Genomic DNA, 26,240 nt, shown 5'->3' with positions numbered 1-26,240 from the left:
TCTCCATCTTGTCTATTGAACTTAAAATGTGTCAACTTTCCTTTCTCCATAGCATGTACCCCTACTACATTTCTTCGGTTGGTATTGCTGACCTTATTTTAAAAGTTCTAATCTTTACCTAGTCTAGATTTGTTTCTTTAGTTCCACCCTCCCTTAATGCGGTAGTTCTTGCTCCCCTATGGCAAATATTTTTTTCTTTTTTATTATAGCCAGGTGACTTTCTTGCTTGAACCTATACCATTTACCCAGGTGTGCTGCCTATGGCTAGTTTTGCAAAAGCTTCAGATGTATACTGTATTATAATCATTTCCTCTTTGCAATTACTTCACTGTAATTCCGTCTTTGTATACACCTGATAATAAGCCAAATCGATAATTTTCTTATTCAAAAGATTTTCTTGAATATTTCTTGTAGGATCTTCTCCAATATTTTCACAGCATATGTATTCCTCTTAAATTGATTATCTATAACCACTCTATTACCCTTGGTATATATTGTTAGTCATAATCTTTACCACCCACTTCCTAGGCTCTGCAGTCACCATATAAAGTGTTCATATGATTTGGTTAGCTGATGGACAATTTGTCTCTCCTCCTTCTTATAGTAAGTCTGTGGATCCTTTTCAGACCTTATTCCACATAGAAATATTCATGTTATTTTCTTAATCGAGATAGTTTAACAATACTATCCCAGGTGTTTTTATGTATTTTTGTATAATTGGTTAGGATTTTCATATTACGTGTATCTGTCACATTTATGTCTCTTCCATCTTTCTGCTACCAGTTTTCTAGATGTTTTTAATGCAGTGTTGATTCTCTCTCTCTCTCTCTATCTCTCTCTCTCTCTCTCTCTCTCTCTCTCTCTCTCTCTCTCTCTCTGAATATATATATATATATATATATATATATATATATATATATATATATATATATATATATATCCTGGTAACTATTTTATTATTTTTGACTATAAGGATTATGTTCACCACCTTGAACATCAAAGTTATACACCGAATTTTTTTTATATTCCTCTATATTTATTGCCAAAGTATTCCCCCAAACTACAACATGTCCTTGTTTAGTTCCATATTCAGGACCTCTGCAATTACTCATGACTGCAATTACTCATGATATTCCATTCGCGAAGGAAATCTATGGAAGTTATAGCAGTTATTCCGCATTAATTTGTATCATTATTTCCATACATATATTAGCAAACTCCTTTTAGATTATCCTAACACTTATTACCCTTTTCTTTCTATATAATCAAACTATGCACTTATTTTAAATAGAAGGATGATGTGAACTTCCTAATTTTTCAAACAAAAAGGCTCACTTTGCTGAATTGTTTTCATGTTCCTTTTTCCTTGATTTTCACTTCCATTAATTCCCAAGACTCTACAGTGCCTTTTTTATCTGGTCATCTACACACGCTGATGTACCACAAGCTTAGAGACCCCGCATAACCTTATGTAGCCTAATCTCTGCACTCTTACAACAATATCCATTTGTTTTGTGTTTCGAGAATCTTTATAACTTTATATTGAGAACAACTTCGCCCCAATTAAACCAGCACATAACGACTATCTATCCGTATAGTCTTTCTTGAATTACACCTACGTCTTGTTCACACCAGCATTTCCATTATACTGTCCTCGTGTAGTTTTCCAATCCCACAATATTTTCCAAGATCGTAGCCATGGCATTCATTGGGTTTCTCCTCAGTACATTCCTATTTAACTTATAATTCGGTGACACTAGTTTTTCCTACGTTTATTTACTATTATCTCTACATCCATTATGGCATAGTTGTTGATTTTCCCGAGTTACTTTCACGATTTTGTATGGTATCCATTTCAGTTCCTACATTTTGCTTTTGTTTATACTTCCTTAGGTTAATACATCTACAAAGATGGTTGGAACTGTCAAAATTTCACATTCTTAATACAGCTAATCAGATCTCTGGTTGAAACCTACCTCTTATACTAAATCTTCAAGTATTCAGGTAATGATGTACCTGTCATCCTCCCCGCAAGCCTCAAAGTCTTCCATTCTTATTCTTTGGGTTGCCTCTTGTTATTTTCATACATTTCATTACCTCATGCACAATACATTGCATTTTATCTTGGTATGAATACAGAGCCTAGTACAGGTCCAAACATTGTGCTTTCTTTGATTTCCGTTTATTTCTGGTTTGTTCTGTTTTTACTGGAGTTTTTATGATTTTTTTCCAATTTTTCTTACTTTTATAGAATAATGAGGCTTGACACAAGAAGGTGCATCTGAAGTACTCTTAATCTGATAACTTTGAGGGCAGTCAATTGTTGTTGATTTTCCATAGATGTCACCAATGATATTTAATGATATTTCTATCAATTTCAACTTTGAATTTGCAACATTATGTAATGTATTTGCTATGGAAATTCAACATCTGATATCGACACATTATTTCAATTTCCTTTTGCTTTGTTTACTAACAGAATTAATACTTTATTCCAATTGTCAGGGCTATTGCTACCTATCGATATCACTAATTAATATTTGCATACTCTCATATCTCTCCACATATTTTTTATTTGCTATTTCCTTGCTCAGTGACTCATTATCTTTTCTAATATTGTTTTATAAGGTCTTAAATACATTTTAATCAACATTTACTAACCTTGTTTAGCCCTCTTTCCCTGTTCTTAGTTCTGTTTATCCAATCGAACATGGTTCTATTTTTTACATTTCTTTCTTTTACTTTGCTGACATAGAATTGCTCTAAATCTCTATTCATGGCTAATTTTTATGTCTCCTGCAGGTATCTTGTTTTATTTTAGTCATCAATATTTTCCCTGAAAGTCTCAAAAACCTGTACCATTAACTCGTATGTATTTTCTTTTCCTGGCTACTGTTTTCTTACTTTGCCGCCATCTTTCGACTTATCAGTCCCACTGTATAGCAAGGTTTGTTTCTATTTCTTTCATCTTTTTCCCCCAGTCCCACCCCATCCCGATCCCTCTTCACCACATGCATCTATCTGATCCGCTGACACCCAACACTACCTCCGTATCACTGGTATATTATATTCTTAGCTTTCTTAACTGGTTCCACCTCCTCCCTTCAAATTACATTGCCAGTGTATCTGAGGCGAGCTTCTCTAGCCTTATCTTTTACATTAAATATACCACACATTCCTTGAAATAGCTTGTCTCTCCCTTTCCAGCAATGATATTCCAACAATCGGGCTAACCATCCTCATCTTGGTTCTTTCCAGCAGTCCCTCTTCTGCGCTCTCAAGTGGCCAAATTTCTGCCCCATATGATAGTATGAACCTGAAAACTGTCTTCTTGATCTTCGTTTTGAGTCTTATTGGCATTTCTTGTCTAAAACAACTTTAGCTGTCTCATTTTTTGCCATGCTTCTTACACTGTTTCACTATTTTCCCATTACTTTTCTCATTTCTTATTAATCCCAAGTTGTCAAACTCATTGTTCTGTTTTAGCTCTGCCTTGTACCAACTTCCACTTGAATGTTTACTTCATGTCGTTCCCTACTACTAATCTTTTGCTCTGTCTTTACAATGGTCATCTTCAATCCTCTCCATTGTAGGCCCCCTTTCCATGCTAAAAACTATTCTTGTAGTTCTTACGTGTCTGTAATAAGGACTAAATCAGCAGCAAATATCAGTTCCAACAATTGTTCGTTGTTCTGAAATTCTGATGACGAACTGTTTATAATAGTAACGTACATGAATAGACTTAGAGTTTATCCCTGATAGAGGTCAACTTCCACAGGGTGTTCCTTAGTTTACTGTATAAGCTACCATCCTCACTAGCCTTACCAACTTCTCTGTTACTCCTCTTTCTCTCAAACACCAATAGGCTAACCATCTTGGTGCCTGGTTATATTAATTTCTAAGATCTATTAAACACACATAAGTTTATGATAGCCTTACTATAAACATAAGATCCAATGTGCTTTTTCCTTTCATAAACCCAAACTTCTGCTCATGTATATCTAGCAAGTGTCTCGACTTTCATTCAACTATATTTTCTAGGATATTGATTACAGACTCGAAAAGCTGTATTCCTCTGTAGGTCCCATTTTATATATAGTTAAATCATCCAACTATCTTCCCAGTACCTTGGCATTTCCCATACATCCCAGATCTCTTCCAATAGTGTGTACACCCCAGCCCCCCTTTGCCTATATTTCCAAATGCGTTAATAATTTCTATTGTTACTTTTTCTTTGCCTACAGCTTTATTCTTTGTAGCATTCTCGACTAAACTCTGTTTGCTGTTGGTCTGTCTACTGGAGGAAAAATTTCCACGTCTTCACACTCTTTCTTAGTGTTTAATTGTTGTGATAAACAGTCTTTTTATCTTCTACTAAATTTCTCTTCTTCAATTAAGTTTTTTATATTAAATTTTCAATTATTCCTAACACTCGTACATTCAACTTGTCTTTTCTTCTGCAATTTTGTAGATTATATTTTCTAAATTCGGTGTTCGTATAATCTTACACGACTCTCTCTTGACTTATCCCTTTGCAATTAATGCCATTCTCCTTGTTTCCCACTTTATTCGTCTATTTTCTTCACTAGTTTGGTAGTTATGTACTTCCCACCTTCATTTGGCTATACTCTTTATCTTTACAACTGTTTTAACCTCTTGATTTTAATTTCCTGCTGCTGTTTACCACTTGTCCTCCCACACCCCTCTGCTGCTGCCGACACCTAATCAATTTCATAACATCTCACATCTCTTCAGGTAATACTGACGTTCCATTGACACATTTCTCTTCTCTGGCTCTTTCCACCTTTAGTTCTGAACTCTCTTATCTTCTCCTCCTTCAGCTTACGTGTTTTGATCGTCCTAATTTTGGTTAGGGCTTTTGTTTTCGTTATTGCTTTAACCTAAAATCTGCCACTTCAGATTTATATCGACCTACAACATTTACATATGTAATTACGTTACAATCCATAGTATTTTTCGTGTTTTGCTTCCTAACCAAAACATAATCAATTTGAGTTTCTTCCACTTATATTTTATCAGATGACTTCTCGTTTTCCAAACCGTGCATTCAAGACTACTAGATTCATACATTCTGCTAATTCTAACAATCTTTCACCTGCCTGGTTTATTCTTGCAAAACCATTTCATCCAAGTATTCCAACAAAACCTTCAGACCTTTTACCAACATGAACATTCAAATCCCCAGTAACACTAATAGTAATTTCTTGGAACTGTTTCTATATATTCTCCTAATTTCCATCTGAATTTTCCCTCCTCTTCACCCTTGTTGAGAGGTTTATACCAAGATGGTATGCCATACTTTCTCCTTCACTGATACGCTGAACCTCTGTGACATTCTACTTCCTATCTGGAAGGGGAATAATTCCTACACATTCCTTACCACCTTCCAATTTTCAATTCTCACATTTCCTCTCTTTGCCCCTGGCTTGCTGTCAGTCTCTCTTAAAATGTATTTTCCTCGTACTTTTACTTATAGTTTTTCAACACTTATCTACCGTTTTGTTTCGAATTCTAGTCTTCATGGTACTGTTACCTCAATTCTCTTATTGTTTTTTATCTTGCCTTAGCCCTTTTTTCCAATTTTGTGAAAGACATATTAACACTCCAATGTCATGCCTCTATCTCCTTTTCATCAACTTTTTCTTGCACTATTTCCCTTATTCCTGCGTTTTCAGTCCCTATTAAACTGCTTGTGGTGGTGATCATTTTTGCAGGAGAGTGTTGGGTACTATTTACTAAGTCATGTTCATGTGTTAATATTTCCCTACGGTCTGTGTAGTTATGCTTGTTTTGAAACTGTATTTTGTGTTTATTGTAATCGTTCCTCCTCTATTGTTTACCATTACCAACCTTCATTCTAATACAGTACAAAGTTCTTCCCATTCTTTATTCTTGTCCATCTACTTAAATATCTAACATTCTCATTCATGATGCTTAGCCTTACTCCTTCTACTAGGTATTTTACTCAGTTTTGACAACAAATTATCAATGTTTTGTATTAAGCTTTCTTATTTAAGGTTCAAATCCCCTAAGTCAGACGCTTTTCTTCTTTTATTTCAGATTGCATTACTTTTTCCTTCTAGCCAGTACATTTTTTAATTTTCTTGTAATTTTAAACTAATTTTATCCATACGACACTATGTTTATTTTATACTTTACTGCTCTGTGGTTATTTCTCTTAGATTTTGCGGTATTCGCATCAATACTTCTCTTCTTCTTCTCAATGTAATAATATACCCCAAAACCTTTTATCTATCTTCTTCCTCCGACCACTGTAATCTATTTCATCTCAATATCTTTTCCAGCTATGATTTTTAAAATTTCATATTTATGTACCTCATGTTATTATAATACGCTCAACAATTTACAATATGAAGATTTTCCTGTTCTCCATATTTTCCTAATTTTTCATCGCTCTATTATCCAAAATTTAATTGAGTGTTGCTCTCCCTTCAAAAATCCTTCCCAATTACCATTTTTTTAAGCCGTTCACATTTGGTTTCCCGCTAATAAGTTATCTGTTCGCTATTAGAAATTCTACCTTGTCAATCATCACTGCACATGACTGATTTATTTGTTCATACTTTTGAAATAAATGTATAATCTGGTACACCTTTTGCTCATCATCTTCCCTTTTTAGTTCTCATTCGTGTCAGGCTTTACAAGCACCTTTTGTCTATCATTTAATATTTAGTCATTGTTTTCCCTTTTTAATTCTTTTACTAAGGTATTTTATTTTCCATTGTGTGTTAGTTCTCCCTTTTCCTTTGATGCTACAATGGGTCCAATTTCTACCTGCTTGCCTAACTCCTAACCTGGACGTGTCCAACTGTCTCTGATCCTCCACTTGGAAGCTTAGGTTCCCTGTTGTTTTATTGTTATTTATAACGTTTTACATATTTTTTTTTTTTTATTCCTGGATGACTGACCCCTTTTCTTTCAAGTGTTTCCAGGTCAGCTATAACGTGAACTCTCAGATCCTGCGGTATTCGTAACAATACTTCTCTTCTTCTCAATTTAATATACCCCAAAACCTTTTATCGATCTTCAACCTCGACCACTGTAATCTATTTCATCTCAATATCTTTTCCAGCTATGATTTTTAGAATTTTATATTTATGTACCTCATGTTATTAAAATACGCTCAACAATTTACAATCTGGTACACCTTTTGCTCATCTTCCTCCCTTTTTAGTTCTCATTCGTGTCAGGCTTTGCAAGCTCCTTTTGTCTATCATTTAATATTTAGTCATTGTTTTCCATTCTTAATTCTTTTGCTATGGTATTTTATTTTCCATTGTGTGCTAGCTCTCCCTTTTCCTTTGATGCTACAATGGTCCAATCTCTACCTGCTTACTTAACTCCTAACCTGGACATGTCCAACTGTCTCTGATCCTCCACTTGGAAGCTTAGGTTCCCTGTTGTTTTATTGTTATTTATAACGTTTTACCTATTTTTTTTTTTATTCCTGGATGACTGACCCCTTTTCTTTCAAGTGTTTCCAGGTCAGCTATAACGTGAGCTCTAGTTTTTACCCTTCATTTTTACACTAGTAAGTTCTGTAGTGCTATTGATAAAATAGCATAGCATATTAGCATATTATCACTGAATTTTCAATATTACATTCTAATTTTCTTAGATCTACCCATGTTTGCCATCCTTGGCTGTCACAAGGACCCTTCCTGCGCACTTTTGTAGCTTACTCCATAAATATATCTAATATTTTATGCACCTGCGACTATCTTAAGTCTAACACGTTTCTCAAATTTTACAAGTATGTGTTGTAATATACTTCTCTTTGCAAGGTAATTTTATAATGATTATCTCAGTCAAAGAATGCTTTTGTTGTCGACACTTCTGGCAAATTGTATAACTTTTATCTAGCCCTTTCTTCAATATCTCATAGCCTGATCAAGGAATCTTTTTCCACCAACACAATTTGTGGCCGCGGGGGCATAAAAACAATTAGAATAGCACCAACGTATCCCTGCGTGTCGTAAGAGGTGACTAAAAAGGATGGGACGAGGGGGCTGGGAACCCCCTCTCCTGTATTATAATCATGTGAGACATCAAAGAGGTGAAGAGGTGGAGCTTGGGGGAGAGGGACTGCTCCCCACAAGGGGTGTTTAAATGTGCGTGGATGTAGTACGATAGAGAGTAAAAGATGTGAGATTGGAAGTATGTTTAGGAATAGAAGGATGGATATATTGGCTTTGTGAGAGACAAAGATAAAAGGGAAAGGTGAAGTGATGTTTGATTAAATGTCTGGTAGAGTGTCTGGGATTGAAAGGGGAAGAGCAAGAGAAGGTGTGGCTTTATTGCTGAGAGAATGGATGATAGGTAAAGTAATGGAATGGAAGGAGATATCATCTAGGTTAATGTGGGTAAAGGTTAGGTTGGGTAGGGAATGTTGGGCTTTTGTCAGTGCGTATGGGCCAGGTTGTGAGAAGAGTGAAGAAGAGTGGAATGAGTTCTGGAATTAATTAACTAGGTGTTTAGAAGGACTGGGTAGAAGGAATTATGTAGTTGTCATGGGTGACTTAAATGCTAGAGTGGGCGCTGGAGAGGTAGAAGGTGTCATTGGGAAGTATGGCGTACCAGGTGAAAATGAGAGTGGTGAGAGACTGGTAGATATGTGTGTTTTGCAAGAGATAGTGATAAGTTCTAGCTTTTCCAAAAAGAAAGATAAAAACAAGTATACATGGGTAAGAGTGGCAAATGGAAGAGTGGTAGAAAGGGCGTAAATGGATTATGTGTTGATAACTGAAAGAAAGTTGGGAAGATTGAAAGACGTGCACGTGTTTAGGGGTATGGCTAACGGTATGTCTGATCATTTTTTGGTGGAAGGAAAATTAGTTGTAGCAAAAGAGTGGGGGAATAGAGTAGGTGGATGTAAAAAGGAGCTAGTGAGGGTTGAAGAGCTAATAAAACCGGGGGTAAAAAGTAAATATCAAGAAAGGTTGAAAATAGCATATGACGAAGTGAAAGTAAGAGAAACTGGTAATTTAGAGGAGGAGTCGAAGTTAGTAAAAGAAAATTTTGTTGGGATTGCAAGTGATGTGTGAGGCAAGAAGTTTGTTGGAGGCAGCATGAGGAAGGGCAGTGAATGAAGGAGTGAAGGTAAAAGTGGAAGAGAAAAAGAGGGCTTTTGAAGAAATGCTGCAGAGTAATAGTGTAGAGAAATATGAAAGAGAGAGAAAAATGTGGAAGTAAAGCGCAAGGTAAGTGAGGCAAAGAGGGCAGCTGACCTGAGGTGGTGTCAGGGATTGGGTCATTCATATGAAGAGAATAAGTAGTAGTTTTGGAAAGAAGTGAAGAGAGCAAGGAAGGATGGTTCAAGAATTGAAGAGACAGTGAAAGATGGAAATGGAAGGTTGTTAAAAGGAGAGGAGGCAAGGAAAAGATGGGTGGAATATTTTGAAAGTTTACTGAATGTTGAGGATAATAGGGAGGCAGATATAATTGCTGTTGCAGGTGTTGAGGTGCCGGTGATGGGAGATGAGAATGAGAGAGAGATTACAAGAGAGGAAGTGAGAAGAGCTCTAGATGAAACGAGAGTAGGAAAATCATCTGGTATGGATGGTGTGAGAGCTGAGGTGTTGAAGGAAGGGTGCGTGACTTTACTTGAATGGTTAGTGAGATTGTTTAATATGTGTTTGTTCCGTAACCGAAATACAAACCACGCTATTTACATTGGGTTTACCTTTTAGCGTAGGTGAAATGACGAGCCAATAGTTTTTAACGAGGGTTAATTACCCCCGTGCTAGTTAGCGGGGGGTAGGGGAAGGGTAGCTGGCTACCCCCCCCCCCCCCCCACACACACACCAGTGATTTGCTTCACTTCACTTTTGGCTCCGGCGGTGAACAGACGTGTCTGTCCATCGTCCTCGTTGACAGCCTTTAATCTTTTTTCTGCTTTTTCTCTACAGTGTGTGTGTGTTAGAAGTTGACCACCTTTATTATTATTGCTATGCGTACGTGCCCTGGAATTGCCGGCCGCCCTTGTGGTACCTTTATGTCGGCCACGGATACGGATCCTCACACCCTTTGCCCGCAGTGTCGAGGCCGACGGTGTGATCAGGAAAATATGTGTAGTGAGTGCAGGGAGTGGTCTGCCTTCCAGTGGGAGAGGTTTGGCCGCCGGCATAAGAAGAAGTCCAAGAGAGACCGTTCTCCTTCCGGGGTTGCCTTGAAGGAGGAAGGTTCTCGGGACTCTTATTTCGCCGCCCAAACCTCCTCCGAAGCCCCCCCTCGTTCGGCTCCTAAGGAGAGTCGGCCGAGTGGTAGCGCAAGCCCTAGTTCTGTTTCCCGACCTTGGGTGGGGGGAGAGGGCGTCACCTCCCATAGTGGGGCGGTTCCCCTCCTCCTCCGGGGGAGGTTATTGATGAATCACTGTCTAATGATGATCTTTTACAGATTTGGGGTTCCCTGGGGCTTAAGGGCTTGCCCTCCAGGGTTACCCTGATTGACCTTGTCCAGTTGGGGGCCGCCGTAAAGCAGTCGCCGGTGATAGCAGAGGTAGACCCTCTGTCTATCGTCGACGTCGTGGTGGCAGAGGCCTCCGACGGGGCGGGGCAATCCTCTGCAGGTGCAGTTGGGGATGTTGGTGCTGACAGCTCTCCTCCCCCTTCCGTACATCCTTCGAAGGGGGTAGGGAGTCCTACAGGCTCGTCTGCTGTCCAGCTTTCCTCTAAGGGGAGTGCCTTGACTGAGACTCCCCTTCGGAGGACTGATGGTCCTGATGATCTTCCTTGTGGCCGCCTTCGCCGTAAGGCTCACCATCCGCTGCGTCACAAGGGCCTCCCATCTCCTTATAAGGGTGTTAAGAGGCGCCTTTTTGGATCTTCTTCTTCCGAAGGGGACTATCCTCGTCGTAAACAGCCTACAGCTCCAGCTTCATTGGACCTCTCTGGGGACCGGTCTCCTACTCCTGCTAGAACTTCACCTTCTGGGGCAGATGTTCAGCAACCTGACCTCGTCACCCGATGGGCAACGGTCCCTTTGGGGAAAAGTGATTCTTCCCTTACACATTCAGTGTTAGCGCACAGGCGCTCTCCTGCTCGTCAGCGCTCTCCTGCTCGTCAATGCTCTCCTGCTCGTCAGCGCTCATCTGTTCGCCGGCGCTCTCCTGATGTTCGCCCTTCTCCTCGCCAGCGCTCTCCTGAGGACATCCTTCAACCTGTTGTTCCTGAAGAGCGCTCAGCGCGCCAGCGTTCCCCTGCTCGCCCTTCTGCAGTGTTAGCGCACAGGCGCTCTCCTGCTCGTCAGAGCTCTTCTGATTGTCAGCGCTCTTCTGAGGATCATCGCCCTCTTGCTCGCCAGCGCTCACCTGTGGTCTCTGAATATCCTGCAGTCCCTGTTGGGCACCCTGCGCGCCATCAGTCTCCTGAGCGCTCTCACGATCCTCAGCTTGTTCCTGCACAACATCGCCCGCGTTCTCCAGCGCGTGTTTCTAAAGCACATGTTCGCCCACGCGCCTACGAGCTTCCTGTTCCTGTTCGTGAACGCGCCGCGCCAACTGTTCCTTCACAGGATTTCACGCGTTGCCCTCTTGCTCGGCAGCGTTCACAGACGATTCAATAATCGCCTGCTCGTCCGCGTTCTCCTACGCGTCAGCGATCACCTGAATATCGGCGATCTCCAGATCGCCCGCGTGACTTATCGCCTGCGCGCATGCGGTCTCCAACGCGCCGTCGCCCAGAGATTCTGGAAGGACATGGTTCGCCCTCGCGCGATCATTCGCCTGCGCGACCTACGCGCTAACGCTCGCCAACGCGTCACCATGCGCCAACGCGCCATCGCTCGCCTGCGCACCAGCGTTCGCCAGCGCATCACCGATCGCCTACTCGCAATCGCTCTCCCTCGCGCTACAGGTCTCCTGACCAACGTCGCCAGCGATCTTCGGAACATTCTCACTCGCCCACGCCGCAACGCGTTCCCTCGCCATTGCGCCAACGCATTCGTTCACCGGCTCGCCCACGCGCTCGTTCGCCTGTACGCCCTCGCGCCCACTCGCCCGCGCGCCTGCGCGCCCGCGCGCCTGCGCGACCGCTCGCCTGCGCGACCGCTCGCCCGCGCGACCGCTCGCCCGCGCGGCCGCTCGCCCGCTCGCCCGCGCGCCCGCTCGCCCGCGCGCCCGCGCGCCCGCGCACCCGCGCGACCGCTCGCCTGCGCGCCCGCACGACCGCTCGCCTGCGCGCCCGCACGACCGCTCGCCTGTGCGCCCGCGCGACCACCGTTCGCGCCGAATTTTACAGCCAGTGATAGCAGCAGGAATGCGTGTTCCCAGACAGCGCTCTGGATCGCCTCCATCCAATCGCAGGACTGTTGTGCAGGACAGGGAAGACACTTCAGAGAGGTCAGTGCGTCTTTCTTCCCTCTTTCCTTTTCAGGCAGGTCCAGTTGTGTCCACTCCGAAGGATCTCCCGATCCCTTTTCCTCCAACGAGGATTTTGGACTCTGTGTCCGTTGAACAACAGACTTGGTTTGGTCCTCTGATGCGGGCGTTAGTGAGGGTAATGAAACCAACACTCGCCGATCAGGGCAACAAACCAAAGGCTGCCTCACCTACACTGAAGAGAAAGAGAGGAGTGGACTTCGTGGTGACTTCCCCCAGGGAGAAGTTGGTACCTAAGAGGTCTGTCGGGAAGGCCCCTTCCCCTGCTCGAGCGTTTTCTCCTTCTCCCGTGGACGAGGCTTTTCCGTCCTCGGGTGAGTCCAGTGAAGCGATAGTCTTCCCCTCAGCACCAAGGGGGGAGCCTTCTCTTCATGGAGGAGAATCGTCTCGTGCGGAAGGGGCTCTTCGAACCTCTTTGTTGGGATCCTGTATCCCTCCCAGGAGGGAACCCAAGGACTCCAAGACCATCCCGAAATCATCTTCGAGGATTCGCCAGGAACCCGCGGCTCCCCGGGGGAACGTCCACGCTTCACCCCAGGAAGAGATTCCGGGGACAGGAGACTTAGCTACCAGCCCGCAAGGAGGAGATCAGCAGGAATCTGAACATGCCTTCTGGCAGGTCCTGCGCCTGATGAGGCAACTCAACGAGTTCATGGACCCCGTGATCGCCCCCCGAGAAGGCAAGGACACAATCTTGGACGAAGTGTTTGACGTTCGGAAAGCCCCTAAGTCCAGTGCGGCTCTGCCCTGGTCTCGGGGTCTGAAGAGTACCAGAGCTAGCGCCAACGCCCAGCTCGCGATTCTTGCCTCCTCCAGTCGTTCCTCTGCCGGGAACAAACTCATCCCTCCTTCTCATCTCCAGCAGAGGAGGTATATTGAGATCTTGGGTGAGTCCAGTCTCGCTCTTCCTCTCCATCACTCCGTGGAGGAGCTGGCGAAGGGAGTTCCCCTTGAGAAGCTCTCTGCCCGGCAGGTGTCGTTCTCGGCGTTGGAGATCCTGAGCCATGAGAAGGTCGCGAAGTGCGCCATGCAGGCCACTTCATGGTTGGATTTATGGCTAGGAACTCTGGGCATCCTATTGCGCTCCGAGGAATTGTCTAGGGAGACCAATAGGAAGGCCCTGGAGACCTTCTTACTCTCGGGCACCCGCTCCATCGAGTTCTTGGCGCACCAGGTCACCACCCTGTGGGCCAACTCGGTGTTGAAGCGGCGCGATGCGGTGACCGAGAGATTCCATCCGAAGGTCCCCGCCGTGGATGTGTGTAGGCGTTGCGTCCGCAGGTGGCAGCAACACGGGGCCGATGCTTGGACGGTTTCAGTGATCGGCCAAGGCTATCGCGTCCCGTTCACATCATCTCAACCTCCCCTGACAGCAAATCCAGTGTCGTTGAGCTCCTATGCCACGGGGTCGGCAAAGGGGCTTACCCTTCGGGCCAAAGTAGAGACTATGCTCAAGAAGGGTGCTCTCCAGGAGGTCGTCGACGGCTCCCCAGGCTTCTTCAGTCGACTCTTTCTTGTAAAGAAGGCGTCTGGAGGCTGGAGACCTGTCATTAACCTCTCAGCTCTGAACAGGTTTGTCAAGCAAACCCGGTTCAGCATGGAGACAGCGGACAAGGTCAGACTTGCGGTGAGACCACAAGACTTCATGTGCACACTGGATCTAAAGGACGCGTACCTCCAGATCCCAATCCATCCGTCTTCCAGGAAGTACCTAAGATTCTGCCTAGACGACAAGATCTACCAGTTCAAGTTGCTGTGTTTCGGTCTCTCCACAGCTCCTCAGGTGTTCACCAGAGTGTTCACCCTGATTTCATCTTGGGCGCACAGGAACGGCATTCGTCTCCTTCGTTATCTGGACGACTGGCTGATCCTAGCAGACTCTGAGTTGACCCTTCTTCGGCACCAAGACAGGCTTCTAGGTCTTTGCCAGGATCTGGGGATCGTGGAAAACCTTGAGAAGTCCTCTCTGCAGCCGTCCAACGACTGGTTTATCTAGGCATGCTGATAGACACCAATCTCCACAAAACCTTTCCATCAGACGACCGGATAGCAAGGCTGAGGAGGGTGGCGGAACCCTTCCTCAGGCGAGAAGAGCTCCCCACCCAGTCGTGGTTACGTCTCTTAGGTCACCTGTCCTCCCTGGCTCGTCTGGTTCCAAACAGCCGCCTCAGGATGAGATCCCTGCAGTGGCGGCTCAAGTCCCGGTGGAATCAAGGATCCGATTCCCCGGACATTATGATCCCGATAGGATCCTTGGAACGGACGGACTTGCGGTGGTGGCTGGTCGACGAGAACCTGCGGAAGGGAGTGAGTCTTCTCATCCTGCCCCTGGAATTGACTCTGTTTTCAGACGCGTCAAAAGAAGGGTGGGGGGCGCACGTTCTGAACCAGAGGGCCTCAGGCCTTTGGTCAGAATCAGAAAAGTGCCTGCACATCAACCTGCTAGAATTGAAGGCCGTCTTTCTGGCTCTTCAGCAGTTCCAACGGACCCTGGCGGGTCACTCCGTGGTGGTGATGAGCGACAACACCATGGTAGTGGCTTATATCAACAAGCAGGGAGGCACTTTTTTGCAGCAGCTATCCCATCTTGCAGTAGAGATTCTGAGGTGGACCGAAGTCCACTCGATAACACTATCAGCTCGCTTCATTCCTGGCAAGAGGAATGTGCTCGCCGACAGTCTGAGCAGGGCCTCGCAGATAGTGAGTACCGAGTGGTCTTTGGATCCTCAGAGAGCCAACAAAGTCCTGACTTTGTGGGGGTTCCCCGACCGTGGACCTGTTCGCGACAGCATTGAATTTCAAGCAGCCTCTGTACTGCTCCCCAGTCCCGGACCCCAAGGCACTCTGGCAAGATGCTTTCCAGCAACGGTGGGACAACATCGACGTGTACGCCTTCCCACCGTTCTGTCTGATGAGAAGGGAGCTCAACAGGATCAGACTATCAGTCAACTGTTCGATGACTCTGGTAGCTCCGCTATGGCATCACGCGGAATGGTTCCCGGACCTTTTGCAGCTCCTGACGGAGCTCCCGAGGAAACTTCCTCCACGACACGAGCTTCTCAGACAACCCCACTCCGACGTCCCTCAGAAGGCCGTGGCCTGGCTTCGGCTTCACGCCTGGAGACTATCCAGCGTCTACTCACGGAGAGAGGCTTTTCGCAACAGGTTGCGGAGAGAATGTCTCGGCACCTGCGAAGGTCCTCTGAGGGAGTCTACCAGGCGAAGTGGAGAGTCTTTTGTGGTTGGTGTCGTGAGAGGGGTATCTCTCCACTCGATGCCACTATTCCAGCAATAGCGGACTTCCTCGTTTATCTGCGGGAGGAAATGCGCCTTTCTGTCTCGGCAGTGAAAGGCTATCGCTCAGCCTTAAGCTTGGCCTTCAGGCTGAAAGGCGTGGATATTTCTTCCTTGCTAGAACACACTCTACTCATACGTAGCTATGAGCTTACCTGCCCCCAGTCGGAAGTGAGACCACTTCCTTGGAACGTGGTTCGGGTCCTCAGGGCTCTTAAGAGACCTCCCTTTGAACCATTACGCCAGTCCTCCGATCGCCACCTGTCTTGGAAGACGGCTTTCCTGCTCGCTTTGGCCAAGCGGGTTAGTGAACTTCATGGTCTCTCGTACGACATCACCCATTCAAGGGGATGGGGGGAGGTAACGTTCAGGTTCGTCCCTGAGTTTGTAGCCAAGACTCAGAATCCTGGAGTGCCGGATCCTCGGTTCGACTCTTTCAGGATCGCGAGTCTCCGCTCTGTAACAAGCGACCCAGACCAGCTGCTGCTATGTCCAGTGAGGTGTCTGAGGCACTACTTGAAGAGAACGGCTGCAGTCCGTCCTCAAGTGCGAGCATTGTTTGTGAGCACAGGCAGGACGAAGAGGAGGGTCACCAGGAACAGCATCTCAGCTTGGATTCGAAGGGTTATCCACCATGCCTTGAATCTAGACCCTCCTCCGTCACGTTGCCCTAGGGCACACGATGTCAGGGGTGTTGCTACGTCCTTGGCTTTCAAGAGAAACTTCTCTGTGACGCAGGTACTTGAAGCTGGGGTCTGGAAGCGTCAGACGACCTTCACAGGCCACTACCTGCAAGACGTGACCCACAGGAGCCTCGATACGTTTTCTATCGGCCCTGTGGTGGCTGCACAACAGCTAGTCTAACCTCAGGCTCCTTTATGGACAAGTAGCAGTGGGTTAAGGGCGTTGTTACCCGGTTTTAGTCTGCGTGAATGAAAGAGTATGTCTGACCCTTACTTCTTTCTTCATTCTCCCTTCTCTTGGGGAAGCAGCATCCTGGTCCTCGCATAGCTGACCTCGACCTCTGCAGGTAACCCATGCTTCCTTGTGCTCCTAGTATTAAGTTTAATACTGTTGCGTCCCCCATACCTTGACGAGGTGGTATTGGGAACGTCCTATCCTAGATTCCTATCTAAAGGTCTCAAGGTCAACTTCATAGAACGAATCACACCTTCCTCCACACACAACTTATGTAAGCCACTCGTTCCTAGCAAAGCAAGGAACTTGTGAGGTGCAGGGGCTCCTTCTCTCAAGTGCTGCTCACTGAGGGATTGAGTCCCCGGGCAAAGCCGAAGTCAGTAAGGCTAGGGACTTTCCATCCTACCTAAGGGGTAAGTCACCCAATGTAAATAGCGTGGTTTGTATTTCGGTTACGGAACAAATGACAAATTCAAAGATAATTTGTATTTTTCCTAACCATACAAACCTTAGCTATTTACACATATTTCCCCGCCATCCCTGGCCCCCAAGTCAAGTCCTACTTCTAAGTGAAGTGAAGCAAATCACCGGGGGTAATTAACCCTCGTTAAAAACTATTGGCTCGTCATTTCAGCTACGCTAAAAGGTAAACCCAATGTAAATAGCTAAGGTTTGTATGGTTAGGAAAAATATAAATTATCTTCGAATTTGTCATTTTGTGTTGTCAATGGTACCAGTAGAGTGGGTTTGTGCTTGAGTGTTGTATTCAAGGGGTATTAGTTTGTTGAGTGTAGTTGGAAAAGTGTATGGTAGAGTACTGATTAATAGGATGAAGGATAAAACAGAGAATGCAATATTAGGAGTACAGGGTGGTTTTGAAAGAGGTAGGGGTTGTATGAATCAGATTTTTACAGTTAGGTAGATATGCGAGAAATATTTAGCAAAAGGTAAGGAGGTGTATGTTGCGAATATGGATCTGAAGAAAGCGTATGATAGAGTTGATAGGGAAGCAATGTGGAATGTGATGAGGTTATATGGAGTTGGTGGAAGGTTGTTGCAAGCAGTGAAAAGTTTCTACAAAGGTAGTAAAGCATGTGTTAGGATAGGAAATAAAGTGAGCGATTGGTTTGCGGTGAGAGTGGGGCTGAGACAGTGATGTGTGATGTCACTGTGGTTGTTTAACTTGCATGTTGATGGAGTGGTGAGAGGTGTATGCTCGAGTGCTTGGACGAGGATTGAAACTGGTAGACGAGAATGACCATGAATTGGAGGTAAATCAGTTGTTGTTTGCGGATAATACTGTACTGGTTGCAGACGCGGAAGAGAAGCTTGGCCGATTAGTGACCGAATTTGGAAGGGTGTGTGAGAGAAGAAAGTTGAGAGTTAATGTGGGTAAGAGTAAGGTTATGAGATGTACGAGAAGGGAGGGTGGTGCGAGGTTGAATGTCGAGTTACTTGAGGAGGTGGATCAGTTTAAGTACTTGGGGTCTGTTGTTGAAGCAAATGGTGGAGTGGAAGCAGATGTACGTCAGAGAGTGAATGAAGGATGCAAAGTGTTGGGGACAGTTAAGGGAGTAGTAAGAAATAGAGGGTTGGGCATGAATGTAAAGAGAGTTCTGTATGAGAAAGTGATTGTACCAACTGTGATGTATGGATTGGAGTTGTGGGGAATGAAGTGATGGAGAGACAGAAATTGAATGTTTGAGATGAAGCGTCTAAGGAGTATGGTTGGTGTATCTCGAGTAGATAGGGTTAGGAACGAAGTAGTGAGGGTGAGAATGGGTGTAAGAAATGAGTTAGCAGCTAGAGTGGATATGAATGTGTTGAGGTGGTTTGGCCATGTTGAGAGAATAGAAAATGGCTGTATTCTAAAGGTGATGAATGCAAGAGTTGATGGGAGAAGTACAAGAGGAGGGCCAAGGTTTGGGTGGATGGATGGAGTGAAGAAAGCTTTGGGTGATAGGAGGATAGATGTGAGAGAGGTAAGAGAGCATGCTAGAAATAGGAATGAATGGTGAGCGATTGTGACGCAGTTCCGGTAGGCCCTGTTGCTTCCTCCGGTGCGTTGGATGACCGCGGAGGTAGCAGCAGCAGGGGATTCAGCGTTATGAAGCTTTATCTGTGGTGGATAATGGGGGAGGGTGGGCTGTGGCACCCTAGCAGTACCAGCCGAACCCCGTTGAGTCCCTTGTCAGGCTGGGAGGAACGTAGAGAGTAGAGGTCCCCTTTTTTTGTTTCATTTGTTTGATGTTGGCTAACCCCCAAAATTGGGGGAAGTACCTTGGTATATAAATGCATGTACAGTTTGTTTTATGGTATTCCGTCTTTTTCAGTCGCGAGAAAGCTGCAACAGTGACTCTTCCATTCTTTTAAGCCCTTTTCTGTTGTAATCCTTACTGTATATCCTTGCTTCCTGGCATCTTCTCTATCTATGTATGACTATCAACTTAACATGTATTTTGAGAAGGCTGATCTACTTTCGTCTTTTAATTTTGGATTTCATGGTGGTACCTTCTTGTTTCCTAAATCGAGTCTCTTAACACTTCGCATTTTGTTCAGTGTGCAATCTAACCTTATTTGAAACTGTATTTGTGGTTATTCCCTCTTGATTCTATTCCCTAATCACTAAATTATCTACAGTACCACTTTTCTGTTCCTGTTCATTTGTTTTAAAAAGATTCTTTTACTAATATTTTCTTGCTTTTGACACTTAATTAATTGATGCCTTTTTTTATGCTTCCTATTTTGTTATAAAAATCCTCTTTCAGCTTTCATCACCTTTCATTTTACCTTATCAACCTTAAGGCTACCTCAGATTTGATTACTCTCACTATTGACCATTTTATTTGTTTCAAATTTCTCTTACTTAACGTCTGTTTCTATAAACTTATTTTTCACTGCTTATTTCCATTGTTATTTGTTAAATCTTACGTTTATAAATTATTCAATACTTCCAAATAGTTATATTCTGTGTTCCTGTTGTTCAATAACTTTGTTTTTTACACTCATTGGCGTTTTGATATTTCCGTTTCCCCTGTTGTACTAGTAAGTTCTGTAATGCTATTAAGAAAATAAGCTTTTTGCTGTATCTCATCCATTTCCTGTTTCTCGCCTCTGTAGCAGCTTCGTATTCTATAACATTTGTGCCTGCATCCCCTTCCCATCCAAAAGGCAATGGATTCCATAAGAGGTCACTTAGAATCTCCATAGCATTTGTGCTTGCACTCTCTTACTTTGCTTCCAAAAGGCTTTGTATTTTCTTTCTCAATAATATCGGTAAACTAATATTTTCTTTTTCAATAATATCGGTAAAGTTCTGCCATCTATACATATCATCATCCTTCCCTATTTTTTATACATCTTAGTATCGGTAATTTATATGTTCCTGTTTATATCCCCCCCCAAAAAAATATATATATATATATATATATATATATATATATATATATATATATATACATATTCTCACAACTACTTTGGCCCCTTAGTACAAACTTGCAACTTATTTCTTTCTCAAATTATGATAAAATTGACAAGGTACTTATACGAGATGAATATCTATTTTTATTGGGTGCGATATTTATATCATTTGCTTGTCTCCTTTTTTCATCCATCCTCAATCGCGTCTGGCTCTGCGAACATACTTTTACCGCCCTTTGTCTACCATTAAATCTCTACACATGATATCAAAGAAGTGCTTGATAAATGTCATCAGGATTTATTAATATCCTTGAGAGATCTCCTAATAATCGAAATATGTAGTGTGTTTTCGGATTATAAAAATAAAAAACCAGTGAAGCGACAAGTGAAACATAAAATTGTGAGCGATATTATAACTCTTAGCACGTGCATAATTAATTCACATAAAAATAAAGAACTAGATAAAATTTTCAATGAGCACAGTGCACATAACTTTGATGATAATTTGATTATAGCAGAACTACTTCAAATAGTAACATCACTTCAAGAAAGAGTCTATAAGATCGAACAATCAATGCCAAAATATTCAGAAAATAGTGTTAATGAATCGCGCCAAACTCTCCCCCAATCTCCTTTGATAAGGAACCCTGACTTACTCAGGGAGGAAACAGTGCAGGTGGACAGCCAGCCACTCCCTAATCCACTGCCCTCCCCCACACTTCCCCCTATCGACAACAATTATTTACAACAGGAAGAAGAAGATGAGAGCGAAGGCCAGGAGGAAGAAAGGGAGGAGGAGGAAGCAGTCCCTACGGACCAACGCAGTGTCCTACCACCGGTCAACAAAAAGAAAAATAGAAAAACACGTCAAGAGCAAAATTCGGAAGACAACATCGTAGTACAACCCAAAAGGTCAGTACAAATATACATTGGAGGTGTCAGCAGCAATGCATCTATTAAGAATGTTGTTGATGAGTTAGTTTTCCGAGGGCTCTCACAACAAGAAGTTAAAGTACGGCACCTTGGACATTCTAAAAGAGGCCAATCATTTGTAGCAGAGGTGCCAGAGAATAAGCAGAATACAGTGATGGGAGGTCATCCGTGGGCTGCCGGTATAATCACTCGACCGTTTCTGCCCCACATTAGGAGAAGACAATTAGAAACCGCCGCGAAGCCGTTGACGCAAAGAAATGTAGGTAGGCCTAAACAGCCATTTCGGACGGGGTTTAGATGGAATACCCACTCCTACCACTCCCATGATAAAAGGCCATTCCCTCAACACCAAGGATCACCCCCGCAATACCGAAGTGAGGAATACAATAGGAGACCACCCCATAGGCAGTCGACAAATAGAGCCAATTATAGAGGTCACTCAGCTCAGCCTTATGACTACCATGACCTCTCCCATGACAACTACTGGTCACGAGCGGATACCTGGGAATATGACTTCCCGCCTCTTCCATCAAGAGGCAGTTATCACACAAGAAGTGCTCGTCCCGGACATTGGTACTGGGATAGCTAATCATGTGACTCCAAAAAACGATCTTTTGTGTATAGAATATTTGAATGTACAGTCTCTCCTTAGTAAGATATGTGAAATTGAATTAATGCTCTTAAACAGAAATATTGATGTATTATGTTTAACTGAGACTTGGTTAACCCCGAATGTTGTCGATTCACTCATTGATTTTCCTAATTATACAATATATAGATGTGACAAAGGAAGAGGTGGAGGTTGTTGTATTTATGTAAAAAATAATCTTTCTGTTAATATTTGTAATCTTAATGTTCAAAGAGTAGAGGGGGTAGAAGAGGTTTGGCTCTCTGTACAATCTCGTAAGCTACCTTCTGTTATCATTGGTTGCTTGTATAGACATCCGCATGCTTCAAATGATACTTTTAACTATATTTTGGAATGTCTGAGAATGATTTCTCTAAAGAATAAATCAATTTATGTAATAGGTGATCTAAATGATGATTTGATGTTAGGTTCAGCAAAGATACATAATATTTTAAGAGTCACCAAATTAAATCAAATGATTAATAAACCTACTAGAGTTAGCCCCATCTCATCCACACTACTAGACGTGTTAATAACAAACAAGCCGGAAAGTGTCATTAAAATTGAGGTAAATCCAAGTATTGTAGCTGACCATGAACATATTTCATTTATCATAGATATTAAGAAGCCAAAGCGTAAACCAGTCACGGTAACCTCTAGGTGTTTAAAATATTATTCTGCAGATTTTTTGTGCAATACATTGCTAGACCAGAAAATAATTTTAGATACAATCATGCATACTGATGACACAGATATTCAAACAGGAATTTTCAATAAAGTATATAATAGTGCCTTAGATAAATGTGCCCCAATAACCACGAAGGAAATAAGGAGACCCAGTGCACCTTGGATAGACAATGATCTCAAAAACAGTATGATTGAAAGGGACAAAATGCAAGAAAGGCTTAAACATAATAGACATGATGAGAATCTTAACAATTCGTATAAGGAAATGAAAAAACTCATCAATTCGAAAATGCGTACTGCCAAAGCTTATTATAACAAAGACAAGATCAAGAAAAGTAAATCTCGTAGAGAAACATGGAAAATTATGAATAATATTGTATCTACTAAAACAAATAAAAAGATTGAATACGACAACCCAAAAGCTAGAGCAGATCAATTTAACCAATACTTTGCTAAGGTAGGAAAAATAACTTATAATAAAACGCAGGAAATTCTACAAAAGTACGAAAATGAAGATATTAGAAACACTCAAAATAATTTTGGCAATAATATAAGATTGTTTAGACCGCAACCAGTTACAGTAGAAACAATAATATTAACAGTTAAGAGTTTGAATAATAGTAATGCTTACGGAACGGATGGTATTCCTACTAGTTTTCTAAAAGATTCCCTTACAGTTATTGCATATTATATCACGGTTATCATAAATACATCGATTGTAACTGGGAAATATCCTTCTATGTGGAAACAACCCCTCGTAGACCCTCTTCACAAGAAAGGAGACAAGGACGACCCTGGTAATTATAGACCTGTTTCTATCCTTCCCGTAATATCGAAAGTAATAGAAAAGATTGTATGTAATCAGTTAATGGAACATCTAGAAAAAAATAATTTGATCTCTAACACTCAGCATGGATTCCGTAAAGGTTTATCAACAGAAACAGCTTTGATGAAATTAACAGATGAAATTTATAAAAATATCGATAGAAAAAAAGTTTCCATATTAATTTTATGTGACCTATCAAAGGCATTTGATAGTGTCAACCATGATGAATTGTGTAAATCTCTTAAGGAACATTACATTGATACGTTCTGGTTTCAGGATTACTTGAAGGATAGAAGTCAGGTAGTTAGATTGGGAGACGTAAATTCTTGCATTGAAAAGGTTGAATTTGGAGTCCCACAGGGATCTGTCCTAGGTCCAATTCTGTTTTTAGTCTACGTTAATGACATGATTAAATTCATAGAAAACTGCTTGCTAATTCAATACGCTGATGACACCCAAGTTCTTTTGGCTGATCAAATAGAAAATTTAGATGGCTTGATAAAAAGGGCTGAACTAATATTGCTCAAAATTAAGAAATATTTTCTAAGAAAAGGGCTATTATTAAATGCCACCAAAACACAGTGCATGTTTGTGGGTAGCTCACAATATATTAGCAAAATTCCAAATGGCATTATAATAAAATGCGATGGTGATGAAGTAAAGATAAGTCAACATGTGAAAAATCTAGGTCTACACATGGACAGGTACATGACATTCAGTACTCACATTGACGAGCTGAGTAGAAAAGTTAGTGGCATTCTAATGTATTTAAGTAGAGTAAAAGATTACTTTGATGATACTACTCGAGCTTTTATTGTGGAAAGTCTGGTCTTGAGTGTAATAAACTACTGTATTAAGATATGGGGGTCAACTAATGATATGCATATGGAAAAAGCTCAAAAAATCCAAAACTTTGCAGGTAGAGTAGCTGTTATTGGGGTGAAAAAACACGATCACATCACCCCAACCCTCCAGCAATTAAAGTGGATAAAATTAAAAGAAAAGTGTATGTACGATGTTTGTGTTTTTGTTTTTAAAAGTTTGAGAAAAGAATATCCCAACTGGCTATACACATTTCCCACAGTTGGTAACTGTAGGAATGCATTAACCAGACAGAATGAAAATCTATATGTAGACAGCTATCGAACTGATTTGGGTTCACGCTCAATGGCAATAAGGGGCCCAGCTTGCTGGAACAAACTACCTCTGGAAATAAGAAAATGTACAAATGTTAGTACTGATTTATTCAAAAAGAAACTTAGGCAATATTTTTTAAATTTTACTTGAATGTATATATATCCTAAATTTTTACAATCCAATTATTGTGAATTTTATGTAAATAATTTATATTGTTATGTAACAGAATAACCATTTTATAATGGAATAAAGGTTTTTGACTTTTGACTTTTGACTTACTCATAGTTTTCCCTTTCTCCTTTATCTTCACAATGTTTGATCTAGTACCCTGTGTAAAACTATAAAAATAATGTTATGTTAAATTAACCTGTAGTAACTATCATCTTCATAGATGTCACGCTGGAATAAATATATAGTTTCAATATTTCCATAAGTCTCAATGAATTAAGCGTCCGTAGGTAAGTAATATATATATATACTGAAGGAAGATAGGAAGGCACAGGCTTTTAACACACAAAGGAGTGTGCTATGAAAAGATGCCAGATACTCCTATGCGAAACGAATGGCTCCATCTGTTGAGCGAGCAACCAAACATTCAGAGCGGTAATGCTTACGGGTACTGTATATAGGATGGAATTCGATTGTAAATTTTGCGACATATTTGTTCATAATTTGCATTACTATGTCAGTATATTTTACTCATATATTCACGATATTCTTAAATTTTAGGTAACTAAATTGCAAAATATGTTTCTGTTTATTTTTTAGAGATTCAATAGCTATATCTCTCATGATTTAGTTAATTTTCTTGCAAATTTAAGTATTGTACAGTATATTACAACCATTTTTAAATGTTCTATACAATACCACATTCGAATAAATTAAAACATACTGTATATCTGATTTGTTAAACTTAGCCACATATGCTTATGTGTAGGCATACATTTAATTACAGTTTGTAGGCCACTGTAAGATGGAGAGATATTAGGTGTATAAAAACAATTGTATTTTATTTTTTATTGAAATGGAAAAGCATGATGCACTCATGTATAGTCTAGTATTATAAACTAATAAATGTACAAATCAGAAGGATCAAAATAACACAAAATTGTATCACACAAAAATAATCAAACGGGGGTTGGAAATAGAAATAAGGTAGCATACAAGCCAACAAAAAATGAAAAACAAAAGAGATTTACTGTGGATGCCTTGCCTTATAATCTTACATCCAATATCAGTGGGGCTTACTCATTAGCAGCACATACTGCATGGACTCACCGTTCTTTGTCGTTAGGGAACCTGTGAAATACCAAATGAGGATCGATTTCTTTTTGTTTATGGCACACAACACAAATTGTGTGACTTCTTTACTGTCGGCGCCATTTTTTCGTTTGAGTTAACTATCAAATTCTGAATATAAAAACAAACAGACGACAAACGATGTATACCTACAACGCCATCTGAAACCGGAGCAACCAACTATTGTGTTCACTTTAGAGTTGCCAACTAGCTATTAACATCCTATTTTGAGCCTTCCTATCTTCAGTATATAATAGTCTTTGGTAGTATATTGATGATTTAAATTTGAATGGCATCGTTCCTCACTTCAAGGTTGGCAGGTATGTTTTAATTTGTGAATTTTGTTGTATATATTACAGAGTGAAGGAGGACAGGACCTGTGTCATCTAACAGCAAGGAGAAGAGGTGATTTTTGGTGCTATGTCCAAAAATTCAAAACAAATACTCATATGGCAACTCTTGGCCTCCATAAATGCCTTGAAACCATTGTTTGAGATATATTATACAGTACTTTGGGTTAAAATAAAAAAATAATAAATACCAATTTCATTTTATTTGTTTCCAATACACAGTAAACTACCTGCTTCCCGCCAGTGCAGCAAAAAACATTCCGCCAGAAAGAAAATAAATAAATAAAAAAAAAAAAAATTTTTTATTACAATTATGGATCCAGATAAGAA

The 26,240-nt window shown here is 41.8% G+C and overlaps 1 long non-coding RNA gene across 1 annotated transcript in view; it reads left to right on the top strand.

The window, feature by feature from the left end:
• Positions 1-26,036, top strand: part of LOC137644518 (uncharacterized) — a 45,362-nt gene extending 19,326 nt beyond the window's left edge. The window contains exon 3 of the long non-coding RNA XR_011045162.1: positions 25,920-26,036. This is a non-coding gene — a long non-coding RNA (uncharacterized lncRNA). The remainder of the gene's footprint in view (positions 1-25,919) is intronic.
• Positions 26,037-26,240: the final 204 nt, after the last annotated feature.

Source organism: Palaemon carinicauda, chromosome 1 (assembly GCF_036898095.1).
Source record: "Palaemon carinicauda isolate YSFRI2023 chromosome 1, ASM3689809v2, whole genome shotgun sequence".
Taxonomy (NCBI): Eukaryota; Metazoa; Arthropoda; class Malacostraca; order Decapoda; family Palaemonidae; genus Palaemon; species Palaemon carinicauda.
The sequence above is the reverse complement of the archived record's forward strand: the minus strand, read 5'-3'. Positions and strand labels throughout refer to the sequence as shown.